The 20,222-nt window shown below is 33.9% G+C and overlaps 1 protein-coding gene across 2 annotated transcripts in view; it reads right to left on the bottom strand.

Annotated features, from left to right (window-relative positions):
* LOC106669342 (leucine-rich repeat-containing protein 51-like) overlaps positions 1-64 on the bottom strand; it is a 4,957-nt gene extending 4,893 nt beyond the window's left edge. For both annotated transcript variants that reach the window (XM_014398756.2, XM_014398757.2), the window contains exon 1: positions 1-64. This exon is cut by the window's left edge. The gene's annotated coding sequence lies outside the window, so the exon portion shown is untranslated.
* Positions 65-20,222: the final 20,158 nt, after the last annotated feature.

The raw sequence follows: 20,222 nt of genomic DNA, 5'->3' as shown, positions 1-20,222 counted from the left end.
TGTCCTGAAGTACATTAGTGCCAAAAAGAATGCATAAGTGATTGCAATATCCCCGTATTTTTTAAATCCAGCTAAGGTCCCAGTGAGGTATCTGAAAATCAAGGTTAATGCAATTTAAAGCACATATACAGATTAATATAAAAATTTGATATTTCATTGCATTACACAATTGAAAATAAATAGTTTATAATTTCTATTATTCAAGTTCAGAGTTTGAAGTTAAGGATCTGTCGACTCCTGTCGTCTCATTGCCAATTTCAAGTTCAATTTCTGTTGCTTCGAAAGTTCAGGTGTTTAAGCATTTTAAGTTAGTCTGTCAAAGTCTGTCAATTAAAGACTGCCCCATATAAATATCAGAAAAATTGTTTATATTATTGCACTGGAACGACCAGCGTGTATTAAAAGAACAGGTGCCAATGAAATAAAAATGGATGTAGATTCCACTGGACCGAAAGAAATAAGTCAAAATTATATAAAGTTAAAAAGACATCGGTCTAAAATGGACTATACCAGGTTGCGCATAGGCCACACCAGGTTCACGTGTGGCCTAGCGGGGTGAGAACACATCGGTGCTTATTATGGAGAGAAACAATTTACGGAGCTCATTAAAGATTGCAGAGAATTGAGTAAAAAACGAACTTCCATACAGATCGCTGTTCGAATACATCAGTTCCATTAAAAAAATCATTTATTTTAATGAATGTATTTATTAGCAAGAATGGATGGGCAAGACCTCTCTATTCTTGAAAATTATCGAATGAATGAGTGTTGCATGACTGTATTTATTAGCTTGAATAGAAAGGGTAAATGAAAAACAGCCCTTGCTTGTACATTGCACTGAAGGAAAATTATTAGAGAGCAAGCAGAGATTCTGAAAAATATCGGATACTCTAGGGTAGTGTGAATGTAATTTATTAGCGTGAATGGTGGGGCTCCTTACCTAATACCCTGATAAATACGGAGTACACAATTTGAATGGTTACGACTGCGCACCTTAACTAATAATGGTATATTGTGCAATCTTCATTATTGTTTAAAGTACTCCGTTAAGGCTTTTTATCAGATCTACAAATTTTGTTAAGGGCTTCCGTGAGTATACTTCAAGTTTTGGCTTTTTCTCTCTCAGGAGTTCAAATCTCAGCCTTCGCAACAACAGAGGACATGTTCCGCTATTTCTTCTTCTTTTTGGAAATATCTGCACAGGCTTCTTTCTGCTAGTCCGAGTCGTACACATATGCTTCCGGATTTTGCATGGTTTAGTCAGCAGTCATACTATCATTCTAGTCCTAGCACGTCCTAGGTTTATTATTTCTGATGTTATGCGATAATTTTCTAACGAACATTTTCGCTTCCCTCTGTCCTGGAATACAATCCCATTGAACATTTGTAACGTTTAACTTGTTTAACGTTTTTGGCAATTTAGGGCCGATAGGTATTCTCATCGAACTTTCTTTGGTCAATTTATCAGCCAATTTCGTTTCCCCTCTGCCCTATATGCCTTGCCTAAACAAGGTTAATTTTCTTATGGAATTTAATGTCTGACAAGGCGCATTGATGAGTCCCAAACGGCTCTTGACTTTACTACTTTTGATCTCTTTGGCACATGTTCAATGGTCTGAAATACAGTGGTATAATGACCAAAGCTTATGGTTTATTTCAGTAAATACAAAGCTCCAGTAAAATATCACTTAAAATAAATGGGACTATTAACAGATGATAAATGTAAACTATGTCTAGACGACAGAGAGAACAGAGCATATCTTATGAAACTGTCGGGCAATTTGTAGGAAAAGGGTATGATATCCAGAAAGCCATTCTTGAACGATGTAGACCTCGATACCATACCCATGAGGAGAATTCTGTATTTTCTTAAAGAAAATCTTACAGAAAAACTATAACAGAACTCGGACACAATAGACGAAAGTTTAAGTGCAAAATAGGAAAACCCTTCAACTCAAAATGGAAAAAAAATTTCTGCGTTTTTTCTTTTTTTTCTGAAAGATAATAGTTACAAAATATTTTATACTATTACAACTAACCGTTGATTTGTAATAGATATATAATAATCTAAATAGTAGGGTGAAAATTATATTCATAATCAACTTTTATTGATTTGCAAAACTAAGAGATTTATTTAACTGTAAAATATTAACGATAAAAAAGGTCAAATTTACTCGAAGTTAATAATTACTAAACTTACTACTACTTTTTTTGTTATTTAAGTTGCAGTTTTTAACGAGACAAAAATTTAAAATTCAATTTTTACAACTTTCTTGCCGGATATAGGTCCTTTTGACAAGGACCAGTTCGAATAAATACAAAATTGTATAAACAAAAAAAAAGTTTTGGATAACAGCAAAAGCTCAACTTATAGTATAATAGAATATTGACTCATATTGTGAAATTAATGGCATAAAACTGTTAAATAGACGTTAATCAGCAAATTCATAATTAATTTTAAGGTGAAAAAGTTAATAGTCGAATTTTTTCTAATAGGTCCAACTTTAAATTGTAATAGTATTTATTGGAATCAATTAGTTTTAAGACTTGAAAAAAAAGGGGGCTTTAGGAGCCAGTATATTGTTAAATTATTGTTGTTGAGAAATTGATTCCCTGAGACAATAACAATAAATTGAATAAATGTTATATTTTATAAGTGAAATATAAATAAAAGTTTAGTTGCAAAAGAGTAGAACACGGTGTTAGTAATAAAATATGGAGAATAGTTTTTGTGGGAAATTCGTTAATTCCCAATTCTCAGTCTGAAAACCATCGATTCCTTGAAACTATTTTCCGGCTTTTCTTTTCCACCCCAAATGGCCTGCGGTGAGTAACGATTCCAAGAAGGTGGATTCCCCAGAAATAAAAACGATACCGTGAGCAAAGATAATAAAGAATCTCATTTATTAAAATTAGGTATAGACCTGTCAGGGGGTAAGAAATTCGGGTCCGGGTGATTTGGCGGCAAATGACTTTTCCGATACCCGATCCTCGGCTCAACCCCCTATTGCGACTTGCCACTTGGCCGTGGCCATGAAGTGTATTTTTTCCAAGGGGAATGAATAAAGATCGCGTGCTTAAATACGATTTTCTAATGAAAATCCGATAAACGGAACTGTTTCATTATAATCTAACGGTCACCGATCAAACAACAGGTAGCCACACCTTAAAAGTTCCGCAGTACTTAAATATCAATCCGACTTAACCTTTACAAAGGAAATGTTACTTAATGATTATTTAACTCTAAAGGAAAACAGTAAGATTTGTGTATTTCTATTTGTAATTTTGTGAAGGATGCACAGGTTATACAACAGATGGAATCATAAAGTATTGTACTTTACCAAATATTGTATAAACAACATGCAACGAACATTATTAACTAACAGTAAAATAACAATGAAACATCTCAGAAGAAAAATAAGTAAGAATAAATTAAAGAAACTTAAATGTTAGTACGCCTCAGTGACACTTCAGTATATATAATCAGTTGTACGTTGTTCTATTTTATTGAACGTTAAAAACTCTAGAATACCTAGACCAAGTAAATACAATGTGGTGAAATATTGTATAATTATTTGTTTAGCCTTGAGCGGAGAAGTTACTCAGTAGTTCAATTACTTGGCACTTGTTTTACTTCTTACTTAGACGGCGATCACTTCAATCGTCGTTGAGAACAATCAGGAAGCGTGGCTGAGGGAAGCTGGTTGACTAAATTGGGTTGACCAGTGAGTGAGGAGTGGAATTTGTTATATCGGGATTTTATGGCCTGAAAAATGTAAGGGATATCGAGGTAAAGGGCAAGATTTGGATAAAATATGGATGCTTTGGTTGAGCCTCATATTTCCAAACAGTCCATGTCGCTAACAAACAAGCAAAAGCAGGAGCCCTTACTTCCTGGCATACCCCAAAGCAAGCTGAAAGTGCAACGGAACAAATGGGTGCTGAAAGAAAGACCTCACACTGGATGAATTCATGAAACAATCTAAGAAGTATCTAAGCTCGAGCTACATGCAGTCGAGCATTGCCATGCATTAACACGAAGTTGAGCCCCATAAACAAGTGAATGGGACCACAGTCCAGAAGAACTCCCTTTAATGTGCATTGGTGCAGTCAAATTGGTGCATTCTGTATGATAGTCAGTTCGGTAGGAGGATGGACTTTCCACCCCCATATCATAACTTTGAAAAGGCTATGATTCACGTAAGGCACATGAAACAAAGCGTTTTCTATGTCTTCTACAAACACGCTCATCAGATTGCCACAAACCAAACCGGCATTCGTCAGTGAAGAGAACATCTCCCTCCACCATTGTTCAAACGTCCAAGTGAGATGCTGATTTGTGAATAGTCTTTCTGCACGATGCCTCTCCAATAGTAGAGAACATGATGCGGGATGTCTAAAGGCTAGGCTATTCTCACGAAAACTTCTGATGACTGTTTTTGAGCTCACCCTTACATTTCGGACCGTTTGGAGTTGATTTCCTACCAAGTGAACCCTTAAATGATGGTTCCGTAGTGCGCCAAGAGCAATAAAATAATTGTCTTTAGCTCTCGTACATTGCGGTTGACTACTACCTTCGAGTTGTAAACCATGCTTTGTGGCGGCACTACGTCCATCATTGGCCAAAGCAGGATCTTCTCCACTTAAGAAAAAAACTATTAATTTTGTTTCTCAAATTTATTGTTTCATCGAAAAAACCGAATTAAAAATCTACTTAACTCACTCGACAATTTGGCGCTGGAAAGGGTGAAATTGAACTGTTTTTCTTTATTTTTAATCTAAAGATTGCAGAAGGATTAGTAACAGTCAATAAAGGTAAACAACAAGTTATTATTTACTTAGTTTAGTTATTTAGTAATTATTTATTTATCTTTTAGTGTATTATAAGATGTTCAAAATAGGTTGACCATCTTTGACCTTCCTACACCTATTCTTGTCGAGTTCTGCCAGACCTATTTCACCATCATCAATGGTTTTTCTGTGTTATCTTGTCAGTCGCGTCCTTTTACAAAATTCTCAACATCGTAGAAATACGTAATAAATGGACCATATTCTCATATATGTATGAGATGGTAAATGAGCATACAAAACTAATCCATTTAATAAAATAGATCGTCAAAACGTATAAATTAATAAATCTATTATATTTCCTGGTCCGATTGACCAAATAACTTCTTTCAATTAATTAATCTTGATATAAGGTATTGGTTGAAATGAAGAAGCTAGTGTCACGAGCGGGATTCGAACCCACGACCTTCGGCTAAATACGCCGCTGTTCTACCACTTGAGCTATCGTGACTTGAAAAATGGCAAAAAGGAGAAAAAATTCGAAAGGTTGTTACGTTCGTAACATAGTATGAGTGTATTGTTGTTGTTTGGCCAGGGATGCCTCCTGAACTAAAATTGGCGGTGGGTTCATCAAAATTAAGACGGCCTAGGATAGGCTTATGAGAGAGTAAAGGAGTAAAAAAAAAGCGAGGACAGAGTGCGTCGAGACGGATATCCCTACGGCCTGGCCGGATCAAAGAAAATCAACGAAGGCGATCGCGGACCCACTCAACTTCAGAGAAGGTGCTCCACATTCCTAGAAGCGGGGATTTTCAAGCGCCTGGAAAAGAAGCATATCTGGACACTGGTTCCCAGGAAAGTTTAGTTTTAAGGAATGTTTATTTAGATTTTATGATAATTTAGGTTCATTTAGTGTGTAAGTTTGTTAAAATGTACCCGTAGAGAATTAAGATCAATCTATGTTTAATATTTTAGTTTCCATTGGAATAAATGTATTTTTTTTGTTTCCTTATGTAAATATTGTGTTCTTTTTTTTCTTTGTGTTAATTTTACTGTTATTGAATTTTCTTGTTTTATTTTTTACGGTTCGCTGTTTCCGTGTACATAAACAGCGTGGCGCCCATCTTTTTTAAAATTTAATATTAAGTTTAATATTCTTAATTCATTAAGTAACCCCGCCCGTCTCCACGGAGCGAAGCCGGCAAATTCTCGGCGTAAGAAGGTAGGTTGAGATGAGAATTTGGTGTCCGAGTGGATCGAAGATAGCTCAAGGGGTAGAGCAGCGGCGTATTTAGCCGAAGGTCGTGGGTTCGAATCCCGCTCGTGACATTAGCTTTTTCATTTCAACCAATACCTTACATAAAGATTAATTAATATTATAAATTATATTACCAAATAACGGATACACCAATCAGCGAGGATGGCTGAAACGCGCCTTAGGAAAAAGTCAGATAGAACAATGAAGCTACAAGTTTATAGGTATTTTAGAACTACAGGTTTACTTGGTATATCTCAAGATTTTTATTTTTATCGCTTTTATTTCACACAATTCGTTGTAGATATTTCGTAAAATGGTTCAATATAAAACACCTTAGTGAAACCGAAGGCTAGAATAATTAAAGTATACATTTTACGATTTATTGATTTAGTGATTTTTAAACGTCGCATGTATCCGCGTGGTCCAAAATTTACGTAATTTGCACGCAATGAAAATTAATTTAAAAAAATCTTTCTTCAAAATGAATGATAAAACGCCAAATAAAAAGCTGTATTTTTAAACATTCCAAATGACAATAAATAAATTTCACTTGGCGATTGAATGTTGATTCTGAGTTCGTTGACACGGATCCCGGTACATCACATTACCCAGGTTGGCGTGAGAAACATAATTTAAGTAAGATTTACCGCGGAAATAATTTTGTCAGGGCAAACTAAAGAATTCCGTTAGTAAATAAACAGATATTATAGTGATATAATTATATACGCGTATTTGCTTTCTGTTCAGCTGTTGATAAGAGAAGGCGAAATATTATTATTATTTTCTTTGAAATGGTTTGCCTGAAACATAGATCTGATTCATTTCTAAACATGCATAGCCATGAAAATTTTCAGTATGATTAATCGTGCCCTTTACATTATTCATAAGGCAGTTTTCACAAAGCCATTAATTGCTGTAATTATTTCCAACGGGCAGAGCGCTAATTATTTCGTAAAAAAATAATTGTTAGTTCTTGTGTTAACCATATTTAAGCGATATTCGGATAAAAATAATTTATTTTTTGCCTTGCTTTTTCCTTAATTCAAACAAGCTTTAAGTCTCTGCCTATTTGTGTTTTAATAATTAACCTTTAATAAAATTTTAAAAAATCGAATTACTAGAGACGCTAAGGACGAAGTATGGAAAAACATATGTACGTTAGGCTACGGTTACTATGGATGCGAATTCTGACAAAATTTTGTTCCGACGAGTATGTCCGAAATCCTCGTCAGGACAATGTAGTTACACTGCGCGTTTTCTGATAGTCAGTACGTTTTAACCTCACAGCAAAATGGACGAACTTAATGAGGTTTATTTTCTTGAAAGTCCGTTGATTAAGCTATTGTTGATAGGTAGTGGGAAAACAAAGCATGTTAACCACTCATTTTCCACAAGAGACGAGAAGGGAGAGTTTCAAACGTATTGCTAGTCCCTTAAAAAAATTGAATATTAATCCATTTATGTTTAACGGTCATAATTGACCATTAATTAAAATGAAATTTGAAAAATGCCAAAAAGAGGGAAAATTCGAACGGTTGTAAGTTGAGATGAGTTGGTGTTCGAGGGGATCGAAGTCAGGCCTCAAATGGTTAGAGCAGCGGCGTATTGAGCCGGAAGGTCGTGGGTTCGAATCCCGCTCGTGACACTAATTTTTCGTCTCAAACAAAAACCTTAGGTAAAAAGAATTATTCGTTATAATAATTAATATGGTTAATTATGACCACTTACCAAATGTGGCTTACTGATAGTGTTGATTTCTTGAGAAACTTTCTCCCACTTTGGCCGAGAAATATCTCTGTTGTAATATATTTTGTCGTTCATGTCCCACGAACACCGATTCTCAAAAAGAAGACTAATCGTTTTATCTATATCCATTTATCTAATCCAAAGATGTCTAAATTGAACATCAGAATGCACGAAAAAAATCAAACTGGTTCTGTGTGTGTGTGTTCTGACGTGCACTTTGCTGCCAAAGTAAACACTCTCATTGGAAAACAAGTATTTGTTTGTTCGGACGAAATCGTCAGAAATCAGAACAAAATTTAGTCAGAATTCGCGTCAACCGTAGTCTTAGATTCTTGTACAAACTTCATTGCAAAAAATTAAAAACAGAAAAACCTAAAGGCTGGCTGCTCTCGTGTGTTCGATATTATTTATAAAAAATTTATTATTAAACATTTCAAATATTTTAAATTAATTTTCACTTTATAAAACTGTAACTACGTAAAACAGCACAATGGTGCAATAGTGGCAGTATCAAATTGTATTAAAGCTAAGAGTTGTTTATGTACTTCAGATGGCTTAACACGGAATAAAGTCATTCATTTCTTAAGATCACACGATGTGAGAACATTCACCGAGTTTGAATATTGATTAAAATAAAATTGTAAAAAGTTCTCTTTTACCAGAAAATAACATGGCTGGAAACCGTGACTTGGGTCAAAATTTGTGATAGGGGGATATTTTAATTGTGTCAAAAGTAAATAGCTAGTTAGCATGTTTTGTGTGTGTTACGTGAAACCGCGTGTTCTGGACTGAAATGTGCCTAAAAAGGTCGATTGTGTAGGTTGTGTGTAATTTGACGACAAGGAATTCCGTTGAAAGGCTTATCTTGACAGAATTTTTTACATATTTTATGGCTAATTTAACGAAAATTAAGAAGGATTTTATACTTAGAGAATCCTTCAATCTAATCATTGATAAACACAGGTAGCTCCTAACTTTTCTTTTCTACTAGTAGCTTAAAAAAAACATTAAAACGTCATATGCAACCAACTAAAAAAACTTTCATTTAAAATATGTCTGTTGTTGCTGCTCTTATACCAAAACATTTTCAGTTATACGATTCCTGAAGGGAAAGTTCACAAGGGTATCGAACTTCCTTGTTATTGACCTCCGGGCTTTATTTCCCCTGGGGGAAAAATAGAAGAAGAAAAAACCTATTCAAGACAGCTCAAGAAACCATGATGGGTATATATCGGTACCAAGTTCAAGGTGATAGGATGGGCGTCCACCAGCGCGAATTAACGTGTCAGGATTTTTGAAATATGAAATCCGTCAGGTTCACGGCACCGTCAGCCTTTAACCGTCAATCTAGATTATATCCATCTGGCGAGTGATTTGTACCTTTAATGGTTTACAAAAATAGTAGTAAAGGAGAGAAAATGATTCGGCAAATAGACGATTCAATTAATTAGACTGCTGATGGATTCTTGCATTTTCATGGAACCACTGAGAAAGAGATAAAGAGTGCAATATTATAAACGAACACGCACGCCTGGCTTTCTTTCTCTCTCTCATACTCGTATTATTTCTTTTGTTTTTGTAATATTAATTGAAAAAGAAAGTCGATAAAGGCGCAGGGTAGACTAGTCCGTATTCATGTTTAAACAATGCAGGTTTAGCATTTTGCACTCTTTTTGCGAAATAATAATCATAGTAAAGCCATTATACTTCGTGGCCCGATTGATCAAATAACTTCTTTCAATTAATTAATCTTTTTATGTAAGGCATTGGTTGAAATGAAAAAGTAGGTCGTGGGTTCGAATCCCGCTCGTGACACTAATAATTATTCTGTTGAAATGAAACTTTGAAACTTTTCGATGAAACTCTCTCTCACTCTCATTCTCTCCCTCCCTCGCTCTCTCTCTCTCTCAATCTCTCTCTCTCTCTCTCTCTCTCTCTCTCTCTCTCTCTCTCTATCTCTATCTCTATCTATCTATCTATCTATCTATCTATCTCTCGCTCCCACTCTTACATTATTGAATTTTATTTGCGATACAGTGCATCTAAAATGTATTTGTCTCATACAAACAAACGTAATGTACAAAGGACACAAAATGCATGAGGTTTATTGCCAATTTTGTAGCATTTACTTTCACAAGCATTTTTATTTTATTTTTATTATAAATTGCATTAAAATTTATTAGAAATTATTATATTTTTTAGTGAAGGAAAATTTAATTAAGGGATTTTGAAAAATAACAAAATAAAAGGTTTCAATTTCATAATTTTGTTTATTGGACACAATGTATAATGTCCTGTGTTAGCTAAAACTTCTGTTAGGCCTGTGTAAAAATACCTGTGTAAAAGCACCTTGTTACGCATACTTTTAATAAGGTTTTCACTGATTTCATAAGGAATTTCACTCCATAGATGTTGGAACGCTGCACTGAGTTGTTGCAGGTCAACTTGTGGCGGATGGTGATAGAAAAGCCTTCTCTGCAACGTATGTGCTCAATGGGATGAGGTCTGAGACAATGGGGGAAGAGATAGATGGGAAATTCCCAGGTTTTATAAACATTGATGAACAACTCTGCCTCTATAAGGTCTGGCATTGTCTAGAAATCGAAAATCCCTGCCAATGAGATCCCAGGTTTGAGGGATGTATTCCTCGATAATTTCTTGGACATAACGGTTGCGTTCAACAATATGTTTGTTTTGCGATCAACCATCCTTCATACGATGTTGATTGGGATTCGGGTTGTGGTCTTCAAACATACAATGTTGCAATGTTCAACAATATGGAATTCAGTTCGTCCTCCAGGGTAAATCACAGCCCAGACCATTACATCGCTTCCTCTAAATTGTCCTGAAGGGATCACGAACTGGGGCATTGTACGCATCCCGTGTTCTCGGCAGACCTTCGTGCTATCACTATACAGACAGAAACGCATATCATCAGTAAACATAACAGCATTCCAATTGGTTTTTCTCTTCTAGGTGCTCGCTGCACCATTTTCCGATCTTGTAGGTCGTCCCAAAGGGGCATACGATGTAAGACCAACGAAGATTACGTATCGCTTGTGTTGATAAAGGCCTGCCAGAACATCTTGTTCTTCTTTTAGTATCTGGCGGGCACTATGGAAAGGGTTTCGTCTTGCAGCAAAGACAGTACGTCTGTCCTCCCTTAGAGTCGTAATGCGCTGAGAACCACTACCAGGCCACCCATTGTCACTTCCAGTCTCTCGGAATCTGGCTAAAGCCGGGAGATCACGCTCTAAGAAACGCCAACTGCCTCTGCGATTCTTAACTTGCCGGTGACCTCGATGGCTCATTCTTACAATAATATTCCCAACTTCTGGTTCAAGATGATGTCTTTCCATGGTTAAAGAGAATACAACTGGATTAAAATGGAGAAAAGACGAGAAAAGGTGTTTGTTTACCAAATGAGTAATCTTTCTGTTTACTATTCTTAAGTAAATCCGTTATTAAAAATGAGGATGAACATTTGTTCGTTCTTGGTTTGTATATTCTATTTTGTTTTATACGAATACGAATATATCGGTTAATTTAATTAAAATTAATAAAATAGGAATCAATTAGAAATATCCCTATTAATTTTTGAGCAGTTTATGATAAATTTAAAAGAATTAATATGTTAAGATTCGATAAATTACAAAAACAAACTTATCAACAATGTTTAAAATTATACACACTAAGGGACCGAACTATATATTTGTTAAATATAAGAGAAAAATTAAAACAGTAAACTTAAGACAAAACAATAAATTTGAATATATTTTTTTCTTTCCAAAAGGTAGATCGGGGATGAGGCCAGGAAAACAGAAACAACATTTATTTTCTTTCGAGCTTTCGGCAGAATATATCGCCTTCATCAGGACTTCGAAAAAAATCGTTATACTATATGAACAGGTACATGTGTGGGTAACGGATAGCCGGTAGAACCATGGTTTCCATCCTTCTCGTTCAACAACAACAAATCTTTTCAAGACTACACGACCAAAGCTGCCCAAGTTATGCATCAACAGGTTAACACAATATATTTAAATTTGAAGTCGATCATTGTCTCTTTATTCAAAAACTAATTGGTTAATCATCCTTGGAATACATGATTTTCTCCTCAAAAGGTTTAGCTCCTATTTGTAAGACAGACTCAATTTGTGATACTCAATTTAGTAACTTCTAAAAATCCTCCTTGAAACATCCCGAGTATTTATAATGGACAAAAGTCAATAAAATAGTGAAACCTACAATGTTATAAGTTTTTTTTAAATTTTATTAGGCTATCCGTTATCCACACATGTACCTGTTCATATAGTATAACGATTTTTTTCGAAGTCCTGATGAAGGCGATATATTCTGCCAAAAGCTCGACAAGAAAATAAATGTTGTTTCTGTCTTCATGGCCTCATCCCCGATCTACCTTTTGGAAAAAAAATATTTAAACTGAGAAGGCTGATCAATCACCAAAGAAAATAATAAATTTAAAATTACAATACATAGAACTGAAATATACTCCAACTCTTTCTTAATTACGAGCATAATGATGTTTAATAATTTTAATTAACTCTGAGAGCATTTTTCGTACTTTCAAAAGAAAATATCTAAAGCATCTGATGGAAAATAATTAAAAACATCATAAAATCATGGAAACAAATTAATTAATATTATGTACATGTTACATTATGTGTTTTTATATTCTCTAAATAACTACAATAATGACGAAAATGAAAAACTAATTGGTTAATTAATTTAAAGCCACGACTAATTATCAAAAATTATTGTTCAAGGTTTTATTAAAGTTGTTTAAGTTTTTTTATTGATTCATTGTTTTGTTTTTACTGAAATAAATACATATCTTATAAATTTATAAACCAAAAAATTATCGTAACGTGAAATATTAATAAAAAATATGTAAAAATTTTTTCTTATATTCTAGTTCTAAAATAGATTGTAAGGACCAAACCAGCCTGCATAAATTGTATATATAATGTATAATGTACAACATAACTCACGTTGAATGGGAGAAAGGTCCACGAGACCTAACTTTGCGTTAGGTTAAGTAAAACGTGGGTTCGAATCCCCGAATCGTGACACTAACTTTTTCATCTCAACCAAGACCTTACATAAAAAGAATAATTAATTGAAATAAGTAATTTGGTCGATTAGACCACTAAACATAAATGGATTAATGTTTAATAAAACGTTTAATCAATCAATCTCTCACTCTCCCTATCCCTATTTATCTACATCTATCTAGTTAGTTGTCTATCTTTATCTATCTATTTATTTACCCATCTAGTTATCTATCTAAATCTCTCCAGCTAGCTGTATATCTTTATCTCTATTGATTTATCTATTTATCTTTCTATTTATCTATCTTTTTATCTATCTAAATCTCTCCAGCTAGCTGTGTATCTTTATCTCTATTATCTCTTTTGATTTATCTATTTATCTATTTATCTCTCTATTTATCGATCTACATAAACATCTATTTATCTATATACATTTCTCTAGCTAGCTGACTATATTTATCTATCGGGTTGTCCGGAAAATAATGCAGGATTTTAAGTTTTCATTAAAAAAAATCTATATAAAATATTCTGTTTACGTTTACAGGATTACTCATTTGTATGAATGTCAACACTTATTATTCCTCTTCCAAATGATATTGTTTGTTTACCTCTGTAGCATTCCGCTACTTGGAAATAATTCAGTCATCCTTATAATGTCAAAGCGAGAATTTCGTACGATTTTCTTTTACGAGTTTAAACTCGGCCGAAGCGGAGCCCAAACGGCTAGAAACATTAACCAAGTCTGGGGCGAGGGTTGTGTTAATGAGTGCACTGTGCAAAGGTGGTTTAAAAAATTTCGGGAGGGAGATTTCAGCCTTGAAGATGAAGAAGGTCGTGGAAGGCCTTCCTCTCTTAATGATGATGTTCTGCGATCAGTGGTGGAAGAAAACCCCAAAACAACTGTTCGAGAACTTGCAGAGCAACTCAAAGTCAGTAAAACGACCGTCGCTGACCACCTCAAGGCGATTGGAAAAGTGAAAAAACTCGAAAATTGGGTTCCACACTCATTAAACGATCGCCAAAAAATCAGCGCTTTGATGTTTGTGCATCACTTCTTTGTCGAAACAAAAATGACCCATTTCTGGCCAGAATTGTTACATGTGACGAAAAGTGGATTCTCTACGATAACACTAGACGTTCTGGACAGTGGCTCGACAAGGAGAAGCTCCAAAGCCCCCAACTCATCAAAAAAAGGTAATGGTTACGGTATGGTGGGCTTCATTTGGTTTAATACACTACAGCTTCTTAAATCCTGGCGAAACCATCAATGCTGAATCATACTGTAACCAAATTAATACCATGCATCAGAAATTGGCAGTAATGAAGCCCTCTTTGGTCAATCGGAAAGGGCCCATTTTGTTGCATGACAACGCTCGACCACATGTGTCACGTGTAACGTCACAAAAATTATTGGAGCTTGGCTATGAAACTTTGCCTCACCCACCCTACTCTCCGGACCTCTCGCCTACTGACTACCATTTTTTTAGACACCTGGACCACTACTTACAACACATAATATTCAAAAATCAAACGGAACTGGAAAATGCATTTATTGACTTTATCAATTCTAAAAATTCTGAATTCTACTCAGACGGAATTAATAAGTTACCAACACGTTGGGAGAAATGTATTGAGAGTATGGGAAATTATTTTGATTAAAGAACATTGCTTTAAAGTAACTAGTTTCTTTTTTTTTGTTTAATACCAAAATCCTGCATTATTTTCCGGACAACCCAATATCTATCTATTTATCTATTTATCCATCCATCTATTTCTCTCTCTCTCTCTCTCTCTCTCTCTCTCTCTCTCTCTCTCTCTCTCTCTCTCTCTCTCTATCTATCTATCTATCTATCTATTTATCTATCTATCTATCTATCTATCTATCTATCTCTCAATCTCTCAATTGTTCTCTCAATCTATTTTACTTTCTTATTCTCTTACTTCTTCTCCCATAGTCACTTTAAATTATTGTAAAGAGTTTGGTTATACGTTTTTCCAGGTCATATATTCTCTTCAAATAGTTTTAAGTTATTGCAAAACTAAGTATTATCATTGAACGTAAATCTTAATCGACTAGATAATTGTTGTTTTAATCAGTTAATTAATCTTTTTATGTAAGGTTTTGGTTGAAATGAAAAAGTTGCGTTTTGTTTGTATTCGTTGAAAAATCAGATACACTGTTTTTTTAATGTTTTTTTTATTTTATAGTAATTGTTTTTGGGCCTTGGCTAAATGAAACCGTTTTTATTATTCTGTCTAAATGTAAAGCATAGAGACTAGTAGTAACTTCTGATCGTAAAATAGCATAACAGAATATTTTGATTTCTACTTTTCTTAAGCTTTCTTTACGGTGTATTTTGTCATCAAAAAAATTATAATCGCAGTTGTTAATCCCAAATTCAGATTCGTGTTAAATCAGTTTTTTAACATTAATAAAATATTAGGGGTATTTGTACAATGAGCGTGTTAAAGTTGGGCCACATTTGCGTCGTTCCGTTTGCATTCCGTTTACATGCATGTTGTAATTATTATTAACATAATTACAACCGACTGTGAATAAAACGTAACGTCAGATATGCATGTAACATATAATGAAATTGCTCATTTTTCTCGTGCCAAGGGCCAATTGTGGTTCAAAGTTAACGAATAACTCGTCTCGAGCGATAAAAAGTAAGGAAAGGCTAAGAAAAGTTATGAGAAAAACTGCAGACTTCAACAACTGTCTTGTAATAAAGCATCGATCAGATTAAGTTTTTTTTCAGTTTTTCCTAGAATCGCAAGAATCTCTTTTATTGTATCTACATAAAACAATTTTTTTTAATAATTAGTTAAAATACTGTTTAAAGTTTTGAATTTAATAAGGGCCATCTCTAGCCATCTTCTGTTGGTGAAGATTATTTTCATTTAGAAATGTGTGGTGTTTAGAGACCGTTAGTTAATGATTATTTGGAGATCTTGGGATGCGGTCTGGTGTGTCGTAGGTTTTAGAAAAACATTTTCTTTATCGTCTCAACGTTTCGATTTTTATTGAGATCATCTTCAGGGCTCAAAGTGTTTGTTTTCCGAGTAGATGTGTCATTGTTCTGTGTCGTGTAGGCACTCTCAACAGAGAGCCCTCAAGATGATCTCAATAAAGATCGAAACGTCGGGACGATAAAGAAAATGTTTTTCTAAAACCTACGACACACCAGACCGCATCTCACGATCTCCAAATAATCAATATTTTCATTGTTATTTAATTATTTTTTACTGCATTTCTGCTGTGTGTTGGACCCTTAGCTGATTGTTTTTGAAGTAAAATTGGAAAAGCTGTCAATAATTTTTATTATCTTTGTTCTTTTTTTCAAGAAGTAATTGTGTTAAAAATAGGCAATCTGTTGAAGGATATAAGTGGAAAGGGTTAAAATATTTTCTTCCTTATTAACTCAGGAATCGATCATGCTCTATAGAATAGCAGATTATTGTTGTCTGGTCTTAAAGCTTGATTAATGCCGTTGTAGACCTTGATTGATTGGAAACACTATGACCCAGTTGTGACAGACATTTTAAAACGCGTCTCAACGAAGAAGGAAAATCTACGTCTTATTTTCAATGACCGTTCCCTCACTTCCGTGCACAATCAAAGGCTGTTGTGACGAATTTTGAGAAACTGCCGATTAGGCACTTTTTCAAGATTTACATTTTTTCAAGATAATTTTACGCCTTTCGTGAGTGGCAATGAATAGCGAAGATAAAGGCGGGTTTTCGCATGCCCTCAAGCATTGGGACCATGCTTAAGAAACCAATTTTAACACGGAACTTCGCGTTTAAATACTAGGGTCCAAGGTTAATTCAAACCTTTTGTGGTCTCATAAAAACAAGTGATTAAATAAATATTAATATTTCAGAGCGGATCTGAAAACAAAAGTAAAAGGCGTTTAACAAAACGCAAAAACAAGTTATCAAGTCAACTGTATATAGTTTTTCTTAAAGGATTCGAATGATTTTTCTTAAATTAATACACAAGTGAAATATTGTCGGGAAGTTTGCTTCAAGACCTTGTTCAGTATTTATTTTTCAGAAAACATTTCAATTTTTAGCTTTCTGTACATATACCTCGAACTATACGTCTATACAAACTATATCATTAACGTCTAAACTTGGTTTTGCATAGCAAATAAGAGAGCCAACTAAGAAACGGTGTAGTTGGTGTTTTCTAGATCCTAGACAGATTGGTACGTTGACTAACATATCGTCTGACTTCATGAGAATATATGGAGGACAGGCAATAATTAATGAACCATTTGAGCATCATGACACTTTTGATCGTGAAGTTGTAGGAATCGATGAAATTCTTCTTGAGTGCTGCTCTCTTGCTCGATTTGTAACATTACAACACATTACAATTAATTAAGGTTTTTAGTTGAGATGAAAAAAGTTAATGGCATGAGCGGGATTCGAACCCACGATCTTCGGCTAGATACGCCGCTGCTCTACCACTTGAGCTAGCGTGACCTCGATCCACTCGGACATCAACTTCCTATCTCAACCCCACCTTATGAGTTTTCCCTCCTTTTTGCCATTTTTCAAATGTCGTTTTCCATGTTGATTTTGATGTAAATGGTTTTTATCCACATCCCCGAGTTGGTCAAAGTATAAGTAGAAATTGACATAAAGTGATAAGGGTTTCCCTTCCCCTCTCGTGGCGGGCTGGCTTTGGTGGGGCATGGGCCCGGTGTGCTCTTTTTTCTGGTTTTCTGATTCCGCCACCTGTATGACCTTTGGGCGGATATCTGCGATAAGACCCAAAGGAAGAAAAAAAAAGTCCTTTTTATAAGTTGTCAACACCTAATTTATTGACTAGATTGATTATTGCAATGAATACATTTAACGTCATGCATAAATGGACCAAAATGACAAAATAACACACAGTCCAACTAATTATGGGACGTGTCTGACAGATGAAACCAAAAGTCAGACCATGATGACCAGAGATTATCAAAAATCACATATGTAAATGACAAAATGACAACTTGAATAGTAACTTCTAAGTCATGGAAACTCTTAGGACAAAAGATGAGGAGCCTTTAAAACTCCTTGGCGTCTACCTGTATAATGAATTGAACCATGCAAAATTTTCACTAATTGTCACCGTTTCAAATTTCTTATATAACATATAATTAAACCAAGAAAAGTATTTGAAGTCAAAATTCATGGAACCCTCAGCCCTTATTCAACTGTTCGTCTGAAAACCAATTGCTCTAATATAGGTTTTACATGAAATTCCTTTAATGCACTGTGAAGCAAGCTGAATGATCATAGGTGTGCTGTACAAACACAAGTGTGTTCAGTTGAACAGTTGGTATGTGGCTTAAAAAAACAAAAGTTTTCTAAATCGACTATAAAACACTGAACATCATGTAATTGCATTCAATATTAAATTACGCTTTAATTAACTTTAAAATACAATAAAAAATAAATAAATTGTTGAAATAAATTGTTCAAATGGAAAATTTGTCATAGAATGGAAGGAACATTATTTCATTATGAAAAACAATACACTTCAAAATTGTCAAAAACCTAAAAAGCTAACATTAATAAAATAAAAATTAATCGTAAATTGAACAAAATCTGAAATAAACTTTGTAAATTAATGAAGCAGAGAATAAAAAGCCAAGTACACTAGCATTAGCCATTTCACAAACTAATTGAAGGAGTAATAAGAAATATCACACAAAGCCTAGGAGATACAAAGAGAAATTAAGTGCATCAAACAAAGTAACTTATTAATTTGTATAAGGGTAATTTACTACTTGAGCATCAAAGTTCATCTGCTTCTACACCTCAAATCCTCAAAAAGCAATGGCCCAATTCTCAACTTTTCACAGATATTCAACATTTTGTTTTTTCAGCTATCTACAGTTTTTGTCACTAATCTACTCATAGCACTTGAACTATCATTTTTAGAGAATTATAACAAAAATTGATAAAAAATCTTTCAAAAACTGCTAAATTTAAAATGTCTACCAAAAACTAAATTTGCAGCCCCATTGGAAAAATTCACAGTAGAGCTTGGCAAATTTCATGACTTCTTTGTTTGATAAGTTTTCTAGCATTATACTTAAATTCTATGCTAAATGAGACAAGGATGGTGATGGTGTGAAAAAGGGCAAATGGTGTAATTAAGTAATTATAAATAAAATAATTCAACTTTTTGCCCTAGGCCAAATTTATTTCCTAACTTTAACTTAATAAAAAAGCACAAAAAGAAAGAAAAACTAAACAAAACACATAAAAAAGAGATAATAAACATAGAGAGCAACCAAAGCAGAAAAATTGGACAAATTCGACTACACTAAATACAGACAAAAGAAAAGTAAAAAAGAACAACAATAAAGAAGTTGTGTAAGAAAGAATATTCCAAGTAATTTGTTTGTTCACTATGTTTATTGCCTCTTTTTTTATATTAATTTTGTTGGATTTTTACATTAAATTTTTGTTTCTTTTTATTAAGCTAAAGTTGGGTTTTACAGCTCTTGAAAAAAGAAAAATTCCACGTAATTTGGTTGTTCATTGTGTTTATTGTCTCTTTTTTTATTTGTTTTGTTTGATTTTAAAGTGGATTTTTTCTTTCTTTTTGTTTTTTTATTAAGTGAAAGTTGGAAAATAAATTTTTACCAAGACAGAAATTTGAATTACTAGATTTACCCCATTCCCACTTTTGCTCACCATCCCACCTTTTTCCCATTTAGCACAAAATCTCTACATTTTTTTCGATGTAATTAATGAAAATGGTATACCACTAGAAAGCTTAATAAATGAAGAAATTGAAATAAAAGAAAAGAAATTGGCCAAGGGGGCTTTGTTTCACCACACAAATTTTAAATTTAGTAGTTTTTGAAAAATGTAGTGTTTGTTTTTTTACTAACATTAAGTTTAAACTTCAAGAAGAGTGCCTTCTTAAAGGAAATTTAATGCTCTTTTCAACGGTTCAAGGGCGAAAAGTAGATTTGTGGCAAAAGCTGTGAACAGTTGAAAAAGCATAAAATGTTGGATAACTGCAAAAGAGTTGAGAACCGGGCCTTTTTTGTTGCGTTTGCGGTATAGAAGCACCTTAAGAACTTTGTCATATGAGTAGTGAATCACCATGTAAAATAAAAAATATAAGCAAAAGGACACTACAAAAAATTTAGAAAAAATTGATAATATAACAATACAAACAGACATGGAAACAGTAAGTTGATAATTGGAAACTTTATTTTATTAAGGTAAGAGGTAATAAAATCTTTGTTTATTAATTTCTATCATTATTGGAACAAAATAATGTAAAAAATCCTAAGTGTAATTCAATGCTTGTTGAAAAATTATACTTATTTGTT

This window comes from Cimex lectularius, unplaced genomic scaffold (genome assembly GCF_000648675.2).
Source record: "Cimex lectularius strain Harlan isolate CLEC.00 unplaced genomic scaffold, Clec_2.1 scaffold35, whole genome shotgun sequence".
Classification (NCBI taxonomy): Eukaryota; Metazoa; Arthropoda; class Insecta; order Hemiptera; family Cimicidae; genus Cimex; species Cimex lectularius.
Note: the sequence above shows the minus strand (reverse complement) of the source record. Positions and strands in the feature narration are given on the sequence as shown.